At 37.8% G+C, this 18938-nt stretch overlaps 2 protein-coding genes across 4 annotated transcripts in view; one reads left to right on the top strand and one right to left on the bottom strand.

The window, feature by feature from the left end:
* Positions 1–18938, top strand: part of CMSS1 (cms1 ribosomal small subunit homolog) — a 230219-nt gene that overhangs the window by 49311 nt on the left and 161970 nt on the right. The gene's annotated exons all lie outside the window — the stretch shown is intronic.
* FILIP1L (filamin A interacting protein 1 like) overlaps positions 1–18938 on the bottom strand; it is a 191428-nt gene that overhangs the window by 47535 nt on the left and 124955 nt on the right. Inside the window, exon 1 of one of the 3 annotated variants that reach the window (XM_027904575.1) lies at positions 1770–1781. The exons of the other annotated variants lie outside the window; for them this stretch is intronic. The gene's annotated coding sequence lies outside the window, so the exon portion shown is untranslated. Of the gene's footprint in view, positions 1–1769; positions 1782–18938 lie in introns of those variants that run through there. 3 annotated transcript variants of the gene reach the window in all.

Below are 18938 nucleotides of genomic sequence, written 5' to 3'. Positions count from 1 at the left end.
ATAGATACAAGCTGGGAGATGGTTTTGTTCCATTTTTTTGACAACCTGTTAAATTCAAATGAAGTTGGGTTGCTCTGAGTGGTTTTCTGTTTTACTAGTTTGGAAGAAAATTGTGATTCTCTTCTTGGTGTCAGAAAGTTTATAAAAGCTACAGAGCAAGCAAACCATAAAGGGAGTCACAGCTCTCGAGCAATTGAGTGGTTCAGACTGAGAAGTGTTTGGGCTTTTGAATTCCCTGGTTCACAGTGGGCATGCTCTGATATTTTGTTGCTTCCAAAGTAGTATTACATCATCTTAATTGCAGAGTCACTATGCTATAGCTGTCTTTAAATCCAAAAGAGCTCTCAAGTGGGATATCAAATATCTGCATTACATAATCAGAAAAAGGCCTTTATTGGTTGATTGTACCCTTAGGGTGGGATGCTGAATGGTGGTTGAATGTGGAAGATGTAATCTTGGAGAATTAACCATTTCCTAACCATCCTATCAACTATGAAGCGAAATAATAGCCTGGGGGTAGGATTTGCTTGGGAAGAGTGTAGCTAAAGAAAATAAGATTTTAAATTTGTTAAAGGACTTCATCTTCCTTCTGTAAATGCACTTAAATGTATTGAATCAGAAAGAACAAGAAGAGTTTTATGGGTATGTTTATAGACTGATTTGCTAACTTTCATGTGGCATAGTTACTGCTGTTAATGAATTCAAAGGAGACAGACCAATTTCCACTCAGACTGGGGTTTTAATTTATTGGAAAATGATCTACTTAAAGAATACTGGAAAGAAATTTTTCTGGTTATGGAATATTAAATTTTTCTTTCCGACCTAATTTAAGCTCTTTTTAGAGTTATTCATTTGTTGAGGGCCATATGTGCAAAATGATCGTTTTGTGTCTGGTGATTTTAATTGGTCCAGTTCAGAACTGATCTGGTTTTTAGTAAGACCTTTTTTTGTGAGAGGTATAATGTGGGGTTTATAGTTCTCAAGCTCCATGAAAGTGATACCAAAGTTTGGTCTTTTATTGATTGTCGTGGTATTTTGTGTGATCTCAGTCTAGTTTAATGAACCTGGATTTCGTAAACCTCATATTAAGTAAAATAAATTAAATAAATAGGTAAGTCCCTACTCTGTGGAAAACGAGACCACATTAAAAAAAAAAACCCAAACAGACAAACAAACCCCCCATAATAAAAATTCTGAGCTTTATGTTATGATGATCTACATGTGATTTCCTGTGTTGTCTTAATGCTGTTTTTATACATGGCTTCAGGGTAAAATTACACCAAATTTTCTAATTAAAACTGCTAGTCAACCTTTAGGTAGGTGTACTTTTTAGACTGGAAGGTGTTTTTCAGTGAAAATACTGACTGAACCCAAGGCCACGGGCTTTGTTTCTCTCTTCCCTCTTTCACTGCTCCCAGACTAAATACGGCACCAGTAGGAATAATCCATCAATATTGACTTTGCTTTTGAGATATATTTGTTGAGGTGTGGGAACTTGTTGCCAACTTTTTTTGTTATTGTGCCTGTCCCAACGTATCCTTAGAAATAATAAATTTGATTTGGTAATTTCATAGAATCCCTCCAGTTCTTCTCCAGACCGATTCCAGATGGTCAGTGCTCCCATAAAAATCTTGAAACAAGATCCTGATTTTGGAAGCGTTGGCCTCAAAATATTCATCTGGATCCTTCAAGAACCACTGGGACAAAAGAGTGTGTAATACTGAAGACCATCAAGTGAAAAGCAAGGCACGTACTGAAAAGACAAAAACAAGAGCTCACGTAACATTATAGATGTTTTTTGAGATCCACTGCTCTGGAACTGCAGTGTATGTGCCCAGGCTGACCCTGGGAAGCAGGAGTTGCAGGGAGAGAGACTGCAAACCACTGGTAAACGGAGCAGTGAGTTTACAAGAAAAGAATGTTGGATCACCAGTGTTGATGCTTGGGTAAGCGATTCACAAAAGAATCTTCCATCTGGAAACTGAGAGAAAGTTTATTTAAGGTGGCCTTTAAAAAAAAAAATTAAAAATTGCTTCTCTGGTACGTGGCTGCAGCTATATATTTTGCAGCATGAGTCATAGATGGCTTTATAGTTCTACATCCCCTTGCATAGGAGGAATAAACTTTGGAGAAGAGGAAGTTAAGAGAAAACAGAAGTGTGAACAACTGCTAATGGTGCTCTCTCTGGCTCCATTCAGTCTGCCATTTCATCCTACTGGAAGGGGGTAATTCAGAGATTCCTTTCTTGGCACATAAGTGACAACATATGTTTGAAACAGTGAGTGGAAACTGTAGGGAAAAAAAATGACAGGCATATGGCAACAGGAGGGCAAGGAAAAATTTGTTGCCCTAACGTTAGCCACATAATTGGTACACTTAACTTCTGAGCGACTGATTTATTTAAAGACAAAAATTTATGCTCCGTTTATTCAGGTTTTCTATACGTAGCCTACATCTTGCAGTGCCTTCATTAATGTCTCTGCTCTCTGAGAGAGTGGAAGGTGATACGAGAGGTTGAGAGCCTCAGCTAAGGAATAGAGGGGTAAATCTGGACGCAGATACACGAACCTACCTTCATTCATATTCTCGTTTTAAAAGAGGAAAAATTGAAAACGTCCTTTATTTTAATATTCAGGTTTGTGCTTTCTTTTTTACCATGTTGAGTTAGCAAGCGTGTTTATGGCTCAATGTTACCTAGGATTTACTGCTTATTGAAAAGAATAGCTGTCCTGGAAACAGACGTCATCTGAAATAGTGTTTCCAGGGTGATGTACATGCTGAGGTAACCTGCTGACTTAGTCAAAGAAGAGTTTCTACCCACGCATACATCTGTGCACACTTGTAAGCAAAAGGCAGTATCTGAAACTCTATGTGATGTGGAGAGAATGTGGGTAGCTCTTTTTGTTTCCTCAGTTAATTTTGTGCCCCGAGTTACGTAATTAATTTCAAGGGAGAGCATTGTTGGGAAGGTCAAGATCAAACCTGGTCCTGTAGAGCTTCTGTTGACATGCAAAATGTGTGTTTAGGAACATACTTTGGCCTGAAGCTGAAAACTCTTCAATCCAAATAATATATTCTCCAGGAAAATGCTTGGAAGGAAAGCAATCTGTTTTCTTTCTATTGAGAAATAATTAATCAAAACCCTGGGAGAACGTGTCCCACCACATTTGCCTTCAGAAGTGTGGCCTCATTTTCACAACAGTGGTGGGGCCCTTGGAGAACTGGAGCTTGGCAACTGATTGGTTGTGTTATAGCCCTTATTCTGTGGGGATCTTAGTCCTCACGTGGAAAAGGAAAATCAACTAAACGATATTTTAATTTTAGCTCTTCTCTCTGACCTCTTTTGGGTCTGGGATTTTATGATCTAGTGATTTAATTTTGAGATGGTAAGTCTTATGGGAGATTATAAAGAAATACTCATAAATTGGTTGCATTATGCCAATAAATGTGTTATTTTGGGGAGGTGAAGCTTTACCAAACTTTAATTCAGAAAGTATGCAGTGTTAAACTTCTAAAAATAGATTAAAAGCCAGTTGTAGGTTTAAAAAACAAACAAACAAAACAAAACAGCCTCCATAGTACTCTTAGTTTACACGTAACACTCTGAAAACTCTGAGAAATCTGAGCTACTTTCTTTACCAGAGTAAATGACATCACAAATACTGTCAGCAAAAGGAATGAAAACGAATGTTTTGAAAGGAAACCTATTTATGTTATTTTGGTTGTCACCCGTGTTAACAAAAAGCCAGGAAATGGCATCTGGAAATTGTAGAAATCTGTGGAGTTAGTTAGGGGGTTTTTTTTCTTCCGTTTTAGCTTAGGAGGGGAACCTGTACAACAAAATTTATTAGTGTACCACTTGTTTTGAAGGAAAGAGGAGACATTTTCAAAGAAGTTTCAGGAAAATTATAAAAAAATATTCTATTTGGTATCTTCTACACATTTTATTTTACTTAAATGTAAATGCGTTCAGGTGTCCCACAATTTGTTTGGGTGGGGGTTGTTTTTTTTCTGCTTTGTTTTGTTTAAGTAAGTTGAGTGGTGGAATGATTTCCATGCATGCAGAATCCTGTGACTAATGATGTCTGGACTACAGTGATGCAGGTCAGAAGGGACAAGGACTTGTATCCTTGTTGTGGGGCCCTGCTTCCTAATTATGAATCAGCTCATAGAGTTCTGGTTGTGTTTCAGTTCCTGAACAAGCAGTGGCCAAGGAAATCACTACATTTTATATCATAAACACTTCAGCTGATGGGAGTTTTTTCCTTGAATTGGCCATCACACCAGCATAAAATGCTGTGGGGACTTGTAATGTTTGAGGTAGAGCTTTTTGCCTCAGTAACTTGGTTAAAACATACAAACTATTGCCCGGTGTCAAGTGTCGGGAGCAAGTCAGTGTATGGTCACTGTACTGCACCACCATGTAACTGCAGTCTCAAGGTGCGACATCTTCATGCTGTGGGAAACTCCAAGTAGTTTGTACAGCTTTTTTAAGCGAGATGTTTGTGTGCCGTGACTGGCAGTGATCTTATAGAAGGGCAGATTTCGAATGGACATGTGTGGGCTGCTTGCTGGGCATGGAACACACGTGCATGAGTGGTTATTCCTTGAGGAATGCTGGCAACCTTTTCAGCAGAGGGGCAGGGAAGGGACCTCTTGTTTCCCATTCCCTGAATTACAGTCTCTGTCTGATGTTCAGTTTTCAGCAGACTGCTTTGTTTGTAGACTCAACTCCAAATTTGTCAGTGGTACAGACAAAATTACTGTCTTTGTCTTGTGTTAAACTTGTGTTTGTCAGGTTTGCCATAGAAGCACTGAGAGAAACCCTTTTATTCTGGTCTAGACTTGACTTCTCAGCACTAGTGTTGTAGGGCATTGATCAGAAGTGTAGCTATGTCCTTCACATGCAAAGCTGCTGATCTGAAATCCCATTAAATTTGCCACACAGAATTTGAACTAGAGCAATCTCTTCATGCATCTTTCCCTACTTTCCTTAACAAAACCTTGCTCTTAGCTCACTTGATGCATATTTTTACCAGACATGGGAAGATATCTGAAGATATTATAAGGATGATCATCAACAATTTAGCTGATTCTAAAAACATTGTCTTGATTAGTTATGCTCACCTGCCTTCTGTGTGTCTTACCTGTGCTGTCACATGGCAGTGGGAATGAACTATTTTGAGGAGAGTCATTAGTTGACTTTGATTTAGGTATCACTGTCACAGTTGACTTTGATTTAGGTGTCACTGTCACGGTTGCCTTTTCTAATGCTGAGAAGATGGGATTTCTCTCAGCTGTGACTTCTGAATGGGCAGATTTGAGCTTCCTCAAAATTTAGAACTCTTAAAATCCTTTTGTCAACTGTCATTTGAATTGTTTTTTTCAGGCTTAAATATAAGCTGTGTTGGTTTGCTGTACTGGGATGAGTTTCTTCCCTGGGTCTTGGGAATCAGTATACTTGTTTACTTCCCCATCCTGTCCGTATTGCTGATGCTGTGGTAGATTATTTTGCATGTTGAAATTTTGCCTAGTGATGATTAAGAATTGCATACTCTGCAGAGCTCTCTGAATAAACTGAAGAGACAACAAATCTAATGCTTTGGGGGCTTTATTGCAAATTACAATTTCAAGTTTGTAAACATTCTAAGAGGAGGATGCAACATGAGTAGAGTAGAGATCTGGTGTAAATATTTGGTTTTTAAAGTCTAGAATGTCTTCTGATGCTATTTTATACCATTTCCTTTTAAGCAGAATATTTGTATGTTTTTAAAAGATGTAAACTCCTAGGATGTTAGCTAATTAGTGTGGAGAAATCAAAGTGTGTAAAAATAGCCTACTCATACACTAATGAAATAAATATTTCAGCAATGTAAATAGATGACAGTAATTGAAACCTAAATGCACTTTTTGAGATTATGGTCACCAGGTCAGGAATTTCACATTTCTGATTGATTCCTTGTCTTCTGGGAATAAGTATTACAAAATTCTGTTCTCTTTGCTCCCTTCCAGGAATCCAAAATATCTTAGCTTAATTTTTTTATTGATTTAATTGTATTTAGGGTACCAACAACAGCCAATACTATTTCACAGTGACTTGAAAGTAGAGAATAAAAAGGTCTTGTATATACTGTTAGGACACTTATTCTAGCATAAGGTCAGGACTCTTGACATAGGATGCCTAACAAAAGTGTTGGAGGTAAACTATAAGGTATGCAGGGTCAGAATAATTTGTTCTCTAATAGTGTCTTATTTTGATCTCTAATAAGAGATACATTCAATTTCAAAATAATAATTTCCCCTTCTTTTTCATGCATGCTGCTGAATCCTCATAAACAACTGTTAACTATTTCAGTGCCTCTGTTTTGCATCAACAGGCTCAGCAGAATTTCCTAAATTTTTGCAGTAGAAATTTCTTGTAAAAGTGTCATAACCTCATCATCAATAAAAGCAACAAGCTTCTTGACGTACTTTTAATTTTGGAGTTACCGTGTTTTTATGTTCATAGAGGCCCTCTGTCTCCATAATGTAAGGTAAACTGAAGAACAGCTCCTGAACTGCCTTCACTCTCCATTCATGATGCATTGAGTGTGATGCATTTGATTGTGTCCTCTCTTAATATATGAAACAAGAAATTGTGCAGAGAGAGTAGACGAGTGGATGCATAAATGTGTATGGAAATTTCACTGAAAATGGACATTTCAGCTGAAAGATGGAGTTCAACAAAGAACATCAGATGTGTGAAAGTGAAGTAAAATATATCTCAATACACATGTACAAAAATACGAGGGTGTATATATGTGTGTGTATGTATTTATATGGACCTATGTTCATCTCATGCATTAATGTCAGATTCCCAGAAATGTGGTGACGAGAGAGGACCGTTTTAGCTCACGTCAAGACAATGTGCTTTAGTAATTTCTCCATCCCTGGAGAGCTTATTAAACACTAAACAAAACGTCTCAGAATATAACTGATCGAGTGTTTTAAATTATGCACTTTCGTTTGGCTCTTGGCCAGCTCCTCATTGCAGAGGGCTGTGACAAACAAAACCTGTAATTTACACTGACAGTATCATGCAGTTCACTCTGCAAGCTTCTCAGCTGAGAACTTTTATAAAGTAAACATTCAAACAAAGCTCAGGTTCTTAATGTAAACACATTTTGTAACTCTAAACTTAGCCAAACAGTTTAGAGTCTAAAATAGTGGTTGTATTTTTTTCCCTTTCCCGTGAAAATGTCACTATGTATTTTTCCTTTTCTTTGCTGATAAATAGGGATATCCCAAAATGAATAATGAGAAAAGACAGATGTAATCAAAGAACTTTTTTTCTTTCTCACGTTTCTTTTTTTTTTTTTAAACCATGTGGGTTTAGCACAAATTTCCTAACCATTTTATCATTTACTAGCACATCTGTCCCAGTCAGGATTGACACAAATTCCACCACACATCACATACCTGCTTAAAACATTCCATTTGCTCCAAACTCAGAGTGAATAATGCAAATAAGTGGACTTCTATGAAATGTGCAGTTTTCAGATATTTCTGTGATTTTGCTGTTTGCCTTTTTTTCCCCCCTCCGATTTCCTGAATTAATTTTCTCCCAAAAGAGTGTTTCCTTAAGAACTGAAACGTGAGGTCTAACTGTGTTGGCAGAAGTAGAATGGTAAGAAACCTTAATGGGCAGATGCAGTGGATGTGAAACAGATAACCTGGGTCAGTCAGTGGTCAATACCTGCACACGAGAGAGATGTACAAGAAACTGTGCTGCAAGTGTGTTGTAAATAAACAGCTTGGTACAGATCTATCCTTCAAATTGCCTGTTCCAAGAGAGGTTACAGAAAGGACTTAGCTGAGTTATCTACAAGTCATCACTTTTGGAGTGGGATTTTGGTCGATGTGAAGATGTCTGTCTTCAGTCAGTTGAATGGAGCTGTCATGAGTACATTCCCATGGACAACACTGGGATCTCAGGTGCCACTTCCAAAATGGAGGCATCTGAGCAAAGTCCCTTGCTTTAGATATCTTCATCTATTAGCTGAATCACACCTTTAGTGTCAAACATGGAACAGAGTTTACCTTTTGTTTCCAAACATAATTTACAGCTACAGTGGAAAGCAGAGAGGGGAACATGAGCCCTGGGAAGACAGAATTTCCTCCATGTTAGGCTCACTAAAAGGTGAGGTAATACAGCCATTATAAGATTGTCTGGATACCTCATGTAAGAGTGGAGACACAGAAACATTATCGGAACGGAAAGTGAAGGTTAGGATTCTTTTTGGGCTGCAATCAAAAATACATGTTTTGCCATAATAACTGCAAAAATCTGTACTCTTTATAGACTTGATGATAAGAACAGAAAAAGAAATTAAACTGAATGATTTCAATACTAAGGACTGACCTATCTGAGCACAGATGGATAAAATAGAATAAATCTATTAAAAAAACCACAAAAACACCAGTGCACAGAACTTGCATATGAATGTCTGCTTAGAATATACTTTATGAAGAGCTTATGAATTCTAGCATGTAGTTGTGTGTACTCTCTTGTTTTATGTATTTGTTCTAAATGCAATGACAGTGAATAAGGCTTGACACCAGTAATGACTTAGTGTTGTGTCATCTTTCAGGTTTACTCTTGAGGAAAGTGAGAAGTTTTTGTCAAATAAGGAAAGACTTCCTAAATGTTACACAGCAAATAACCATCTTTTTTCTTTCCTGTTATAATTATAACAGCTGAACAAACAAGATAATCCGAGTAGAAGTTTCTTAAAGAAGTGAGGTAGAGCTCCGGATGCTACAAAAAAGCGATGTTCAAATGGTTCACTATAGTTTTTTTCTGCATTCCTGGTCTCAGTGTCATCTTGTATTAGGAGGCAAGTGTTCCTATGTCCTAATTCTTGAAGATATTTCAGTGTCTTACATATTCATTATATACATTTTGCGTAATTGTTTTTTTATTTGTTTGGATTCAGTTGAAGAGGTCTTGCAGTATGTTCCCTCCAGCATTTTTTAAGATTAATGTAATTGAAGATATTTTTAGTATTTTTCTTTTAAAAACAAACAGCCTCTCCCTTTCTTCTTGGAGGTAGGAGAGCTTGGCTCTATTAGGAATAATTTTTAAAAGCCTAACTGTTCCCATGAGCTCAGCATCTTTATTCCTCTCCCCATTATTTTTATGAACTGCTGCATGCCTCAATCCATTGGGAAGTCTGGCTGTGGTTCTCTTTCGAGTATGAAGGCTGGATGCCTAAGCTCTTTTGAAAACTATGACCCCCACATGCTAGTACTTATTTCTTTAAAATTTTACTAAATATTTCATTGCAGATATTTTCAAGAGACTTATGCATGGGTTCCTATGATCTCATTCTTGGATTTTTAGAAAGAAAAGGAAAAAGTGAAGGTTGTGATGTTCTGCAGCTATCTAAATATTCAGCTTTTGCAATGGCAAATCAAACTTCTGATATTGCTTCTTAATTTGCCTGCAGTAAGGATGGATAGCTGTTTTCTGTAAGATATGTAAAACCAGCATTTTTTTGCTGTGGAAAAAAGCTGTTTGTGTAGTAGTGAAACAAAACAAGTTATGGAAGTTTATTCCATGACTGGATTTTTTTATTTTCCAATAATGTGTAAGGTACTAGGCTTTCCACCCTGTTAAGATGAATACCAAGTTTTTCTGCAATGTCCTCTTATTGGGGTCAAATTAAACTCCTAAAAGATACCTGAACACTAAAAGATACCTGTTTTCAGGAGCCCTGTAGACATTTCATAATTTAGAAGTCTTTGTTTCTTTCTTGCATTTTAGCTGAAATTAGTTTAGGGATGAGAAAATGGGATGATGATGGGTAGGTGCACAGCCCAAGAAACTCGATTAAAAACTGGGCTTGGTTAATACCTATTTCAAACAACTGTAAGCAAATAGTCAGACCTTTCAGGGTATTTTTTTATGCACATCCAAGTGCATGAAAAACATCCCTACTGGGAGAGAGTACGTGAACTGCTCTAAGCTCAGTCTTGCCTCAGTTCAGATACCAGAATTAGCAGGATAGAACAGCAAAGTGTCACTTAAGGACAGGTGGGGAAGGAGAGCAGGCTTGGCACATGATTCTGCTTGCCTCTCAGCTGGCTGGAGTTTCTTGTGTTTGCCAGATATATGCCAGTTCTCTTCATTACTGTAGTTTCTTCTCTTGTTAAAAAGTAGTGCTGCCTCCCATTTCCCTTTCTGCTTAATGGGAGGAATTACCCATCTGTTCATAGTTCATCAGGTTCTCATGCAAGTTCTTTTAGAATACTTAAATACCATTTAATCCTAGTAAAGTGCTAATAAGCTTGTTGGTTTGTGTTCTGCAAATTTGATTTAAAGCTTTTTCTATTAGTTTCAGGTGGCTTCACAGACTCTTTCTCCATAGTCTAATGTGAAAACCTCCTCGGCTTCCAAAATATTGGAATCTGATGCTGTCAGTCAGGAAAGAATACAAATGAAAAAGAACTGAGGTTGTGACAAATGAACCAAATCAAGTTTATACCTTAGTGTTCAGAGGAGAAGAATGTCCAGATTCTGATTCCTGCCCTTTCGTTATTTTGGATTGACGGTCAGTAGTCTAGCCTTTATATGATTATCTGGTTATATATGTACTTGAACTTACAGAAAGTCTGGATATGCTTTTACACAGTTACATGCATTTATCTTGTTTCACTCCACTTTTCTGCTTTCCTTTTTTTTCCTTTATAACAGCTGTACAGCTCCTACATCAGCATGTGTTCTCTAATTTATTTTAAATACTGTATCAATAGTATAATGTATTCCTCTGAATGTTTTCTTCTCACATACTTTAGAAGCATAGAATTGTATTCTATCCATGTCTACAGTTACAGCTGGACAGATTAATTTTTATGTTGGATTCTGGAACTTGGAACTGAATGGGAGTCCTTGCACCCTTGTTCTTTGGCTGTTTGGTTTGTAGTTGGTTTTTTGGTTGGTTTTGGGTTTTTGTTTGTTTGGTTTGATTTGTTGTGGGTTTTGTTTGTATTTGTTTGGGGTTTGTTTGGTTTGGTTTGATTTTTTTAATTCTTAATTCTGCTAGTTTGAAATGCTCTCTGATTTGAAAGAGCTTTGCTACTTCCTGTCAAACTTCATTAGCTACTTAAATGCTTTATTTCCAAGAATACAGTTATAATGATTTCATTCCTAGTTGATGTGTCATCCTGAACTGTGCATGCATTTGTACCTGCCAACTTTCTGCTAAGTTTAAACAGTCATCTTTTGAATTTTAAGCCTAAATATCAGCAGCCTATTTTTGTTTTTATTTTAGGTAAAGTTTGTGCATCCTATTCCAGAAGTCTTTCTATAGTCTAATAAAACTGAACTCTTTCTTCCTGCATCACTTTCTCAACTACTCTCTGAAATACAGCTGTACTGCTTTAACCTGTGCTTTGGTACTAGAATTTAATTTAAAGATGTAGCCATGGAGCCAGTCTTGTTGTCAGGTGGCTAAAAAGCTTTTTTTTTTTTCTTCGAGCACTTTGCAAATTCTTTTATATGTTACTGATTTTATCATGAAGAGCTCCTTCTCACTTTTCTCCAGGAAGTGGGTATCTACTGGATATCATAAAACCAACTATCTTTTCGTTTATTAATCAGAATACCCAAGGGTAAGTTTGTGTATACTTGTTTTGAGACTCAGATCTTTGCATATGTAAGTGTTAAACTACACATTTTAATGAAATGCTGGCAGTGAAACCTGATACTGTATGAAATTAGCTTAACTTTAAGATTGGTTACAGACAAGAAATTTAGACCAGACTCTTCTTAAAATTTGATAATTCCTATAAGCACCCATGGAAAACAGGCTCATAGATAATCATATAAAAATGTATTTTATCAATCTAGTAAAAGCTCCGTTTGGAATGCCTTCTTTTCTTTCTTTACAATGGGATGCCTGCTTTTCTTACTTTGCATGTGCAATTAATACAGAGCTAAAGAAGGCGGGAATTCATAGAGATCATGATCTTGAGTCTGTAAGGTGCATTCCTTTGATGAAACTCCATGCTGTTTAATATCTGCAATTGCAAGAAATGATGCATTCCAAGATGGTATTATAAACTACCTTACCCCTTGGTGCACTCAGAGATTAGGAAGGTAAATCAGCTCAGTATTTATGCCCCTCTATAGGTTTAGTACTGTATATCTGGATAATCCTTTATTTCTAGGCCAAATACTACACTCAGGGAGACCTAAAGCACACACAGGTGATAACAGTAGTTTTCGCTGTCTGTTCAGGAGGGTTGAACTGTATAAGCTCAGAGTTTGTTCATTGCTTCTTCAATCAGAGCCACAGTGTTGGCTGTTAAATTGTGTTTGGAGACCCTGAGAAAAATGGGTTCTGAACCAAAGATGATCTATATAGGTCTGATATTTCAATAAGAGTTCTGGATGGCTAGCAATTTATAACGTGGATTTATGGATGTGGTGCTGTATTACAGTGGTGAAGCTTTGATAAGCATGTTTACAAGGTCCTTTGAGTTTTAATGCAGTGGTTTTCATTAAGTTTATTTATAACCTATAGTTTTTATTGGCTGTGTTTAAATCTGGGCTATAAGGATTTTGAAGAAACTTAGAGATATAAAAAGTTAAGTAACTTTATCCAGTGAGTGTGTTTATCCAAATATGTCCTCAAACTTCTCAATTTCCCTTTTAGAAAGCCAGTTAGGGACAGTCTGACTCATTCTCCTGTCTGACGGAATACAAGGACATCCAGAGTTTAGCTGGCAAGACTATTGAAAAAAAGGGAGAATTTTAGGATTTCAGTGAGTGAGTCTTGCTTCTCAGTTCCTCAGTTGGATGTAAGATGAAGTTTTGAAATGAGAAATGTGAAATATTGTCTAAACATTTAATAAACGATGTCCCAATTTCCTGATGACTTAAATGCAAATTGTAGGATATGAACATTCCTGAAAGTCATCTTCATAGTCATAACTTTGTACGTCAGAATAAGGTGCTAAGAATTTCCTGATAACCCTGACATTTTTAGCACACAAATCAAACTGAAGGGAGAGGAGGGTGTATGATCTCCATTTCTGCTCGGTCTTATTTCCTTTTCCACAAAATTGTCTGGTTTTGTTCAGGCTGTGAGGAGGGAGGGTAGTGTGGTGTGCAAGGAAGTGCGAGTGAGATGATAACTGAAATGGAAGGACAGTTCAAGAAAAACAGGGGTTTATACCCTGATAATGTTTGTGGGATATGTGTCTTTCCCCAGTGATTTGAAGGTGCTGTGAATCAAAGTGCTGAGGCAAAGGAATTTCCCAGTAGCATATAGAAGACAAGAGTTTGATGGCTTTTAAAAGTCAAGAGCTCTGTTTTAAGCTGCAGGTTTTTAATCAGCTCTTGTAATTTCAAGCAAAATGTGTGACTGGAAAGGCGTTGGCGAGGAAGTAAATAAGGCAAAGAGCAGTTTTAGTGACACTCTTTTGCAGTGCCATAACTTGGATGCTCTCTCTGCTGAGGCTACTTGAAGTGTCTTGGGCAGAGAATGAGAGCAGACCTGTGCAAGGTACATCTCGTCAAGCTTACGTACATATTTGAAAGCAAACATGTTTCTGGATTCAGTGAGTTTCTCTTCTCCAACACTCTTGGCAAAGGTAGAGAGTCTGGGAGAAGGTAACTGATGCCAAACCGGGCCGACATAAATCAGTTAGCTGTCTGGGTAGTTGCAGTGTTATTGTCCCTTTGGCACTTTTATTGCCTCCTTCCAAAATAGGAAATTAAAATTTCCTGTGTCCTCTTTCGGTCACAACTGTTGGGTTTGGGTTTTTATCTGCTTGTAAACTAATGTGGTTGATGATCAAGTTATGGTTTGAGAGTCGTTCGTGCTGGAGCCTTCTGTTGGCAGCGTGTGCAAGGTCTAGCTTTTACTGGTCATGTTTCACAGCATAAACTTTTCTGTGGGAGTGTGAAGGGACTGATTAATTCTCTGCTGCTCAGTCTTTGGAGTTCCTTCAAATCATGCCTCACGGGGGCCATTGTGTTGGGTTTTTTATCCCAAGGGCTGTGCAGTTGGGACCTACCGCGGAAGGGGAGTAGGCAGTTCTCCCTTCAGAATTGTCCTGAAGCAACAGACCTTGCTGCAGCCCATTCAAACTCTCTTCTTAGAGTTTTAGCTGCTGTGGATCTCAGCTGGGTCTGCCTGTGACCAGAATGGGTTCTTTTTCAGCCTTAGCCAAGTATGTAGTTATCTTTCAATAGAGAAAAGAAGTACTGTATTGAGCTGTTAAAGAGAATAACTTATTGGACGGATAAAAAAGTATAATTTTATTTATGACCATGCAACTTTTATAGGACATTTCTTCAGGGATTGAGACCTTTGCGCATTTTGGACATTTGAAATAAGAAGGAAAATGGTCAACAGCGTGTTTGGAGAACAACCCTCTGTTGCCAAGGGAGAGAATAGAAGGCCTAATGGTTTTTCTTCTGACTACTCCCATTTGCTACTCTGAGCCACCCACCTGACCTGCCCTCCCTCCCACCCCCCATAGGGGTCTGAAGCACAAATTTTAAAACTGGAAGTTCATATGTCCTTCTTGAACATATAATTAATTTCTGAATTTCTACATATTCTGTGGGGTTTTTCCAATATTCTTAGCAGAAAGGTTCAAGTATTGAACTTACTTTTTCAGTGTGTTCACACTCTTGGTCTTCAGGCACTAAACAGACTGTGTTACTTTATCCAAATGTGTGGTGTTTTCCTGAAAGGCTGTACAATATGCATTTCAGACTCAAGAAACAATATAATGTACCTCCATGAAAATCAAAATGGTCATGTAAGAAGATTTATTGATTTAATTTTTAACAATTTTTTCGAGTAATCTCTGTTCTCAACAGATTTAGTGTTCCTGATTTTTCTTATTTATTCTCTGTTCAAAATGACTGTCTCGGCGTGGAGACTGAGGCTGTGACTTTTTTTTTAAAGTTCTTTTGTATGTGTATATAATGCTCAGAGATTTTCTAGCTGGGCATAAGTGCACTGAAACTCACAGCATGCCATGGGAAACTTGGTTGAGTTTAGATCTCAGGTCTTGGTAAGTGATGTGTGACCTTCATTCTCATGGCCATTTTTCTCTTGCCTCTTCTTAAGATACAAAACTAATTATAGCACATGCAAGTCACTTAAATTTTTCTGCCACGAGAAAGATTTTCATTGAGATTTCTGCTCCTCCACATTCAGACAGAAGTACAACTTTTCCCATAGCAATGGTTTGTCCTGGAAAATTATGGTAGTGTCCAATTTTCTATCTTAGAGAACGATTTATAGATTTTTCTGTCTGTCTGATGTTGTGTGTTTTCAAACTCCAGTTATGAAATCCTATGCCAATTTCTCATTCTCTCACAGCCCCACCCTGCAATGAATCAGAAGTGCACAGTGTCTTTTTTTGGTCACAGGTCTTGCTACAGTCATCTGCCTCTATTGTTGCTTATGATTAGACTCGTTTTGCTGTGCCACACATGGAGTGGTGCACTCAGTCTTATTTGGAAATGTAAATTGGTGACTAGAGCGAGGGCCCCATTACTGAGGGCAGTGCCACACCATGAGCATATTTGGCCAGTGCTTCATGCTGGTCACTGGTTAGGTGTTGATTTACGAGAGCCATAAATATTCTAAGACCTGCCAGCTTAGCAAGATCATCTTTCGCTTTGAGCTCTGACACTGGGGTTAAAACTGCTGACCAGAACTATCACCAGGGTGGCTCTCCACAATTGTCCCTTTCAGGAGAACTTGTGTCCTTTTGCAGGGAGGGCATATGGCAATGAGCAGCTCTTTCCCCACTCATGAGGGCAGCAGTGTAGGAGAACATCTTTTAACTAAGTTTATTTGTTGTGTCTTCCCCATCCTCAAAGTGTGCAGTGATAGTATTGGCTGGTAATTGTTACAGTGTGCCTGAAGCAGTGAATAATGTTATGTGCTCAGAATTAAAAAAAAACCAAGCAACTAAATATGAGTCTTACTTCTGTGTCATTCCACCAGTGTCAGTGGAGTTGCATGAGAAATGGTTATCATCTAGATCTTGCACCTGTGTGCTGATTACAGTAGGTGGAATAATTTAGAATTGCACCATAGATCTAGAGAATTTCTCAGTTACGTTAACACTGAGTTGAAAGCCCTGTTTCTATTTCTATTTTTTCTTAATTTTAGTATTGGAAAAAGAGAATGTGGCCTTGTTTAACAGTTTTAGGGTCTTAACCTTAAATTCTATTTATTTGCTCTAGGATAAATTCTTTTTGTCTTCCACTGTGCACAGAGCCTGTTGTAAGAATCTTTGAATCCTTGAATTTTGACAAGGATTTGATTTCACAACATCTGTTGAAAGTTATGTAGTGCAACAGTACATAGTTTTTCACATACGAGCATGAGGTAATTAATCTGTGTACATCACTTCCTTGAGTCTGTCTTCGTGCCTCAGTGGTGTTATTAGGGAGGCTGTCCCATTGGAGTGTAATGTAGAGTAAGAATGCTAATATTTTGCTTGTGGTGGGTCTTTCTTATTCACCTACAGAACACTAGATACCCGTGAAAAAGGTCAAATGTACAGAGATCTGGCATCCATTTCACAGCTTGCAAGACATAGTCTCTGGCATATGTAATACATATAACTCATTGCCAGAAAGCTAAAAGGAAATGATTGCATTTGAGTACAATGCAATCTACAACAATAGTTCAGTGTGCATGAAATTAAAAACCGCTGGTAACACATGTAGAATAAATAAGTCGACAGTGTTTATTTTTACTGCAGCTTTCTATAGAGATAAGGTCCTGCTTCTTATATTTAATTGGCTTCATTAAGAAAAATAGCAAATATTAATTATACCCACTCTTACAGAATACTGAATTTTCCAGAGCTGCAATATATTGTTATTCCACTGTGTAAATGTGTTTGAATTAAAGTATAGCCATGTTACATTGGCAGCATACTAACACACTTCACCTTTTAGCTAAGATTGCTCCTCTCCTTGATGTCCTGTCCCAACTTTTAAGCACTGCTCACTTGACCTACTGTGTGTGTAGCAATTACTTTTATCTGACACTTGAAAAAAACCCCCAAACCACTTTACCTAGAGTTCTCAGTTTCATGAAATCTCTTTTCTTACTTACTCAATACCCAAGCAGTGTTATAATATGATTTGATTTTGGTACAGTTTTAGTGTGATGTTTAGTCCATGTAATAACATTTCCTTAGAGGGTAAGAATGTACCGTGAGGGTACAGAAGAAGAAATACATGGCCTTAATGCAGTACTGAGTGTTCATTCAGTGAAGATACATAGAACACTGAAACAGCTGATGTGGAAATGATAAAAAAGTTGAAGTGAGGGCCTGGAAAAGGATTTAGTTATTTGGAAGTACAAAAAGATATGTTTGGTTTATTTGTGTGTGAGGATTTTTTGTTTGTTCTTTTGATTTGTTTGTTTGTTTTTTTTAATATTTATTTTTATTGGAGGCGCTATGAAGAAAAATTTGTGAGACTTAAATCTAGAAAGACTCAGGTAAAAATGTGCCTAGGTACAACAGGCTGAGTGACAAGTGGTATGTCTTTGTTAGCCCAGTTTTAGAATGGAGGTATTAGAACTGTAAGGATAAAGCCAAGGGCAGAGAGTTAAAAGACTGAGTTCCCTTCTTGTCTCATGGAGTTGGGGATGATGACAGGTTGCTCACATGGTGAGATTGGTTGTTTTGGTGGTAGTTGAAGTAGGCTCTTGTCATCATCATAGAGATGATGGCTGGCTTTGAGTTTCTGTGAGGAAAAGCACAGAGAGTGAATGGACAAAGAAAAGCCCTGAAGAATAAGACCTATGAAGTGCTATGAACAGAGCAGAGGTGGACAAGGCCAAGTTTCCAATTCAGAGTACACTGAAACACCCAGAGAAATGTGTCCAGCTGGAGTCACAGAAACTCTGTGTGGGCAAGATGGCAAGGAAGTACTAAAAGCTCATTTGTATCCAAGACAGCTGACAGATCAGAGACAGTGAAGATGGATTAGGTTCAGAGCCTTGCCAGAAGAGAAACTATTAAGCTCTTATTGAGAGTGGTTTTGGTTAAACATTCCACAGAAGCCAGACCAGAAAGATGCCTACAATGAAACGAAGGGAAAAGGTCTTTTGATGAAGATGCCTAAGACTGCATAAGGACCCCAGGCAGCCAGCAGAATCACTGACCCTTGGTAATCTTCAATAGTCAGCTGGACAAGAATCTGAGCAACCTGATCTGACTGTGAAGTTAGCCCTGTACTCAGCAGGTTGTGCTGCAGGTCTCCAGAGATCACTTCCAACCTGTATCACTCAACAGGTTGTCACATTAACTGACTGACCTTGAGGGTGGCAGCAACATTGGAGCAAAGAGCACAGTGTTTTGTGGTGTTTTGTTAGATGAGAAAGACTACAGGTGTGAGACTTCTGCAGATTAGGTTTCATTTTTTTGTGCTTGTTGAGCCCTCAGATGGGTATAGTTATTACTTTTATCTTAACGCTGAGAAGGCCCTTTACTTGATGTGTTAAGAACACATCTGTGTTCTGTCATCTTTAGTCTGATCAAGTGGAATAGTGACCTGACTGGCTTAGGGTTTTTTCACTTGCTTAAAGCATAGGGCATAAGTTTGCATTTAGGAAATGTTAGGATTTTCTTGTATGTAAACAATTGTATATTCTTCTTCTTTGGACTAGGTTCTCTATATGACCTTTGTGAGTGTAAATTCAGAGCTAAAACAAAAACTTATGGTCCTATAGAAAAGGACCCTCATATTGGTAGATGATCCTTAAACTTAAGATCTTAATAATTGCTTCTATACCAACCTGCAGAGTTTTGTGCTAATATTTGAACTCTGAGAGCAACATTTATCATAACTGCCTTTAAAAATCTATTTACATTGCTTATTAGCAAACTGGTATTTTTCC

This window comes from Empidonax traillii, unplaced genomic scaffold (assembly GCF_003031625.1).
Source record: "Empidonax traillii isolate 1590-97213 ecotype Southwest subspecies unplaced genomic scaffold, ASM303162v1 scaffold1067:size500408, whole genome shotgun sequence".
NCBI lineage: Eukaryota > Metazoa > Chordata > Aves > Passeriformes > Tyrannidae > Empidonax > Empidonax traillii.
The sequence above is the reverse complement of the archived record's forward strand: the minus strand, read 5'-3'. Positions and strand labels throughout refer to the sequence as shown.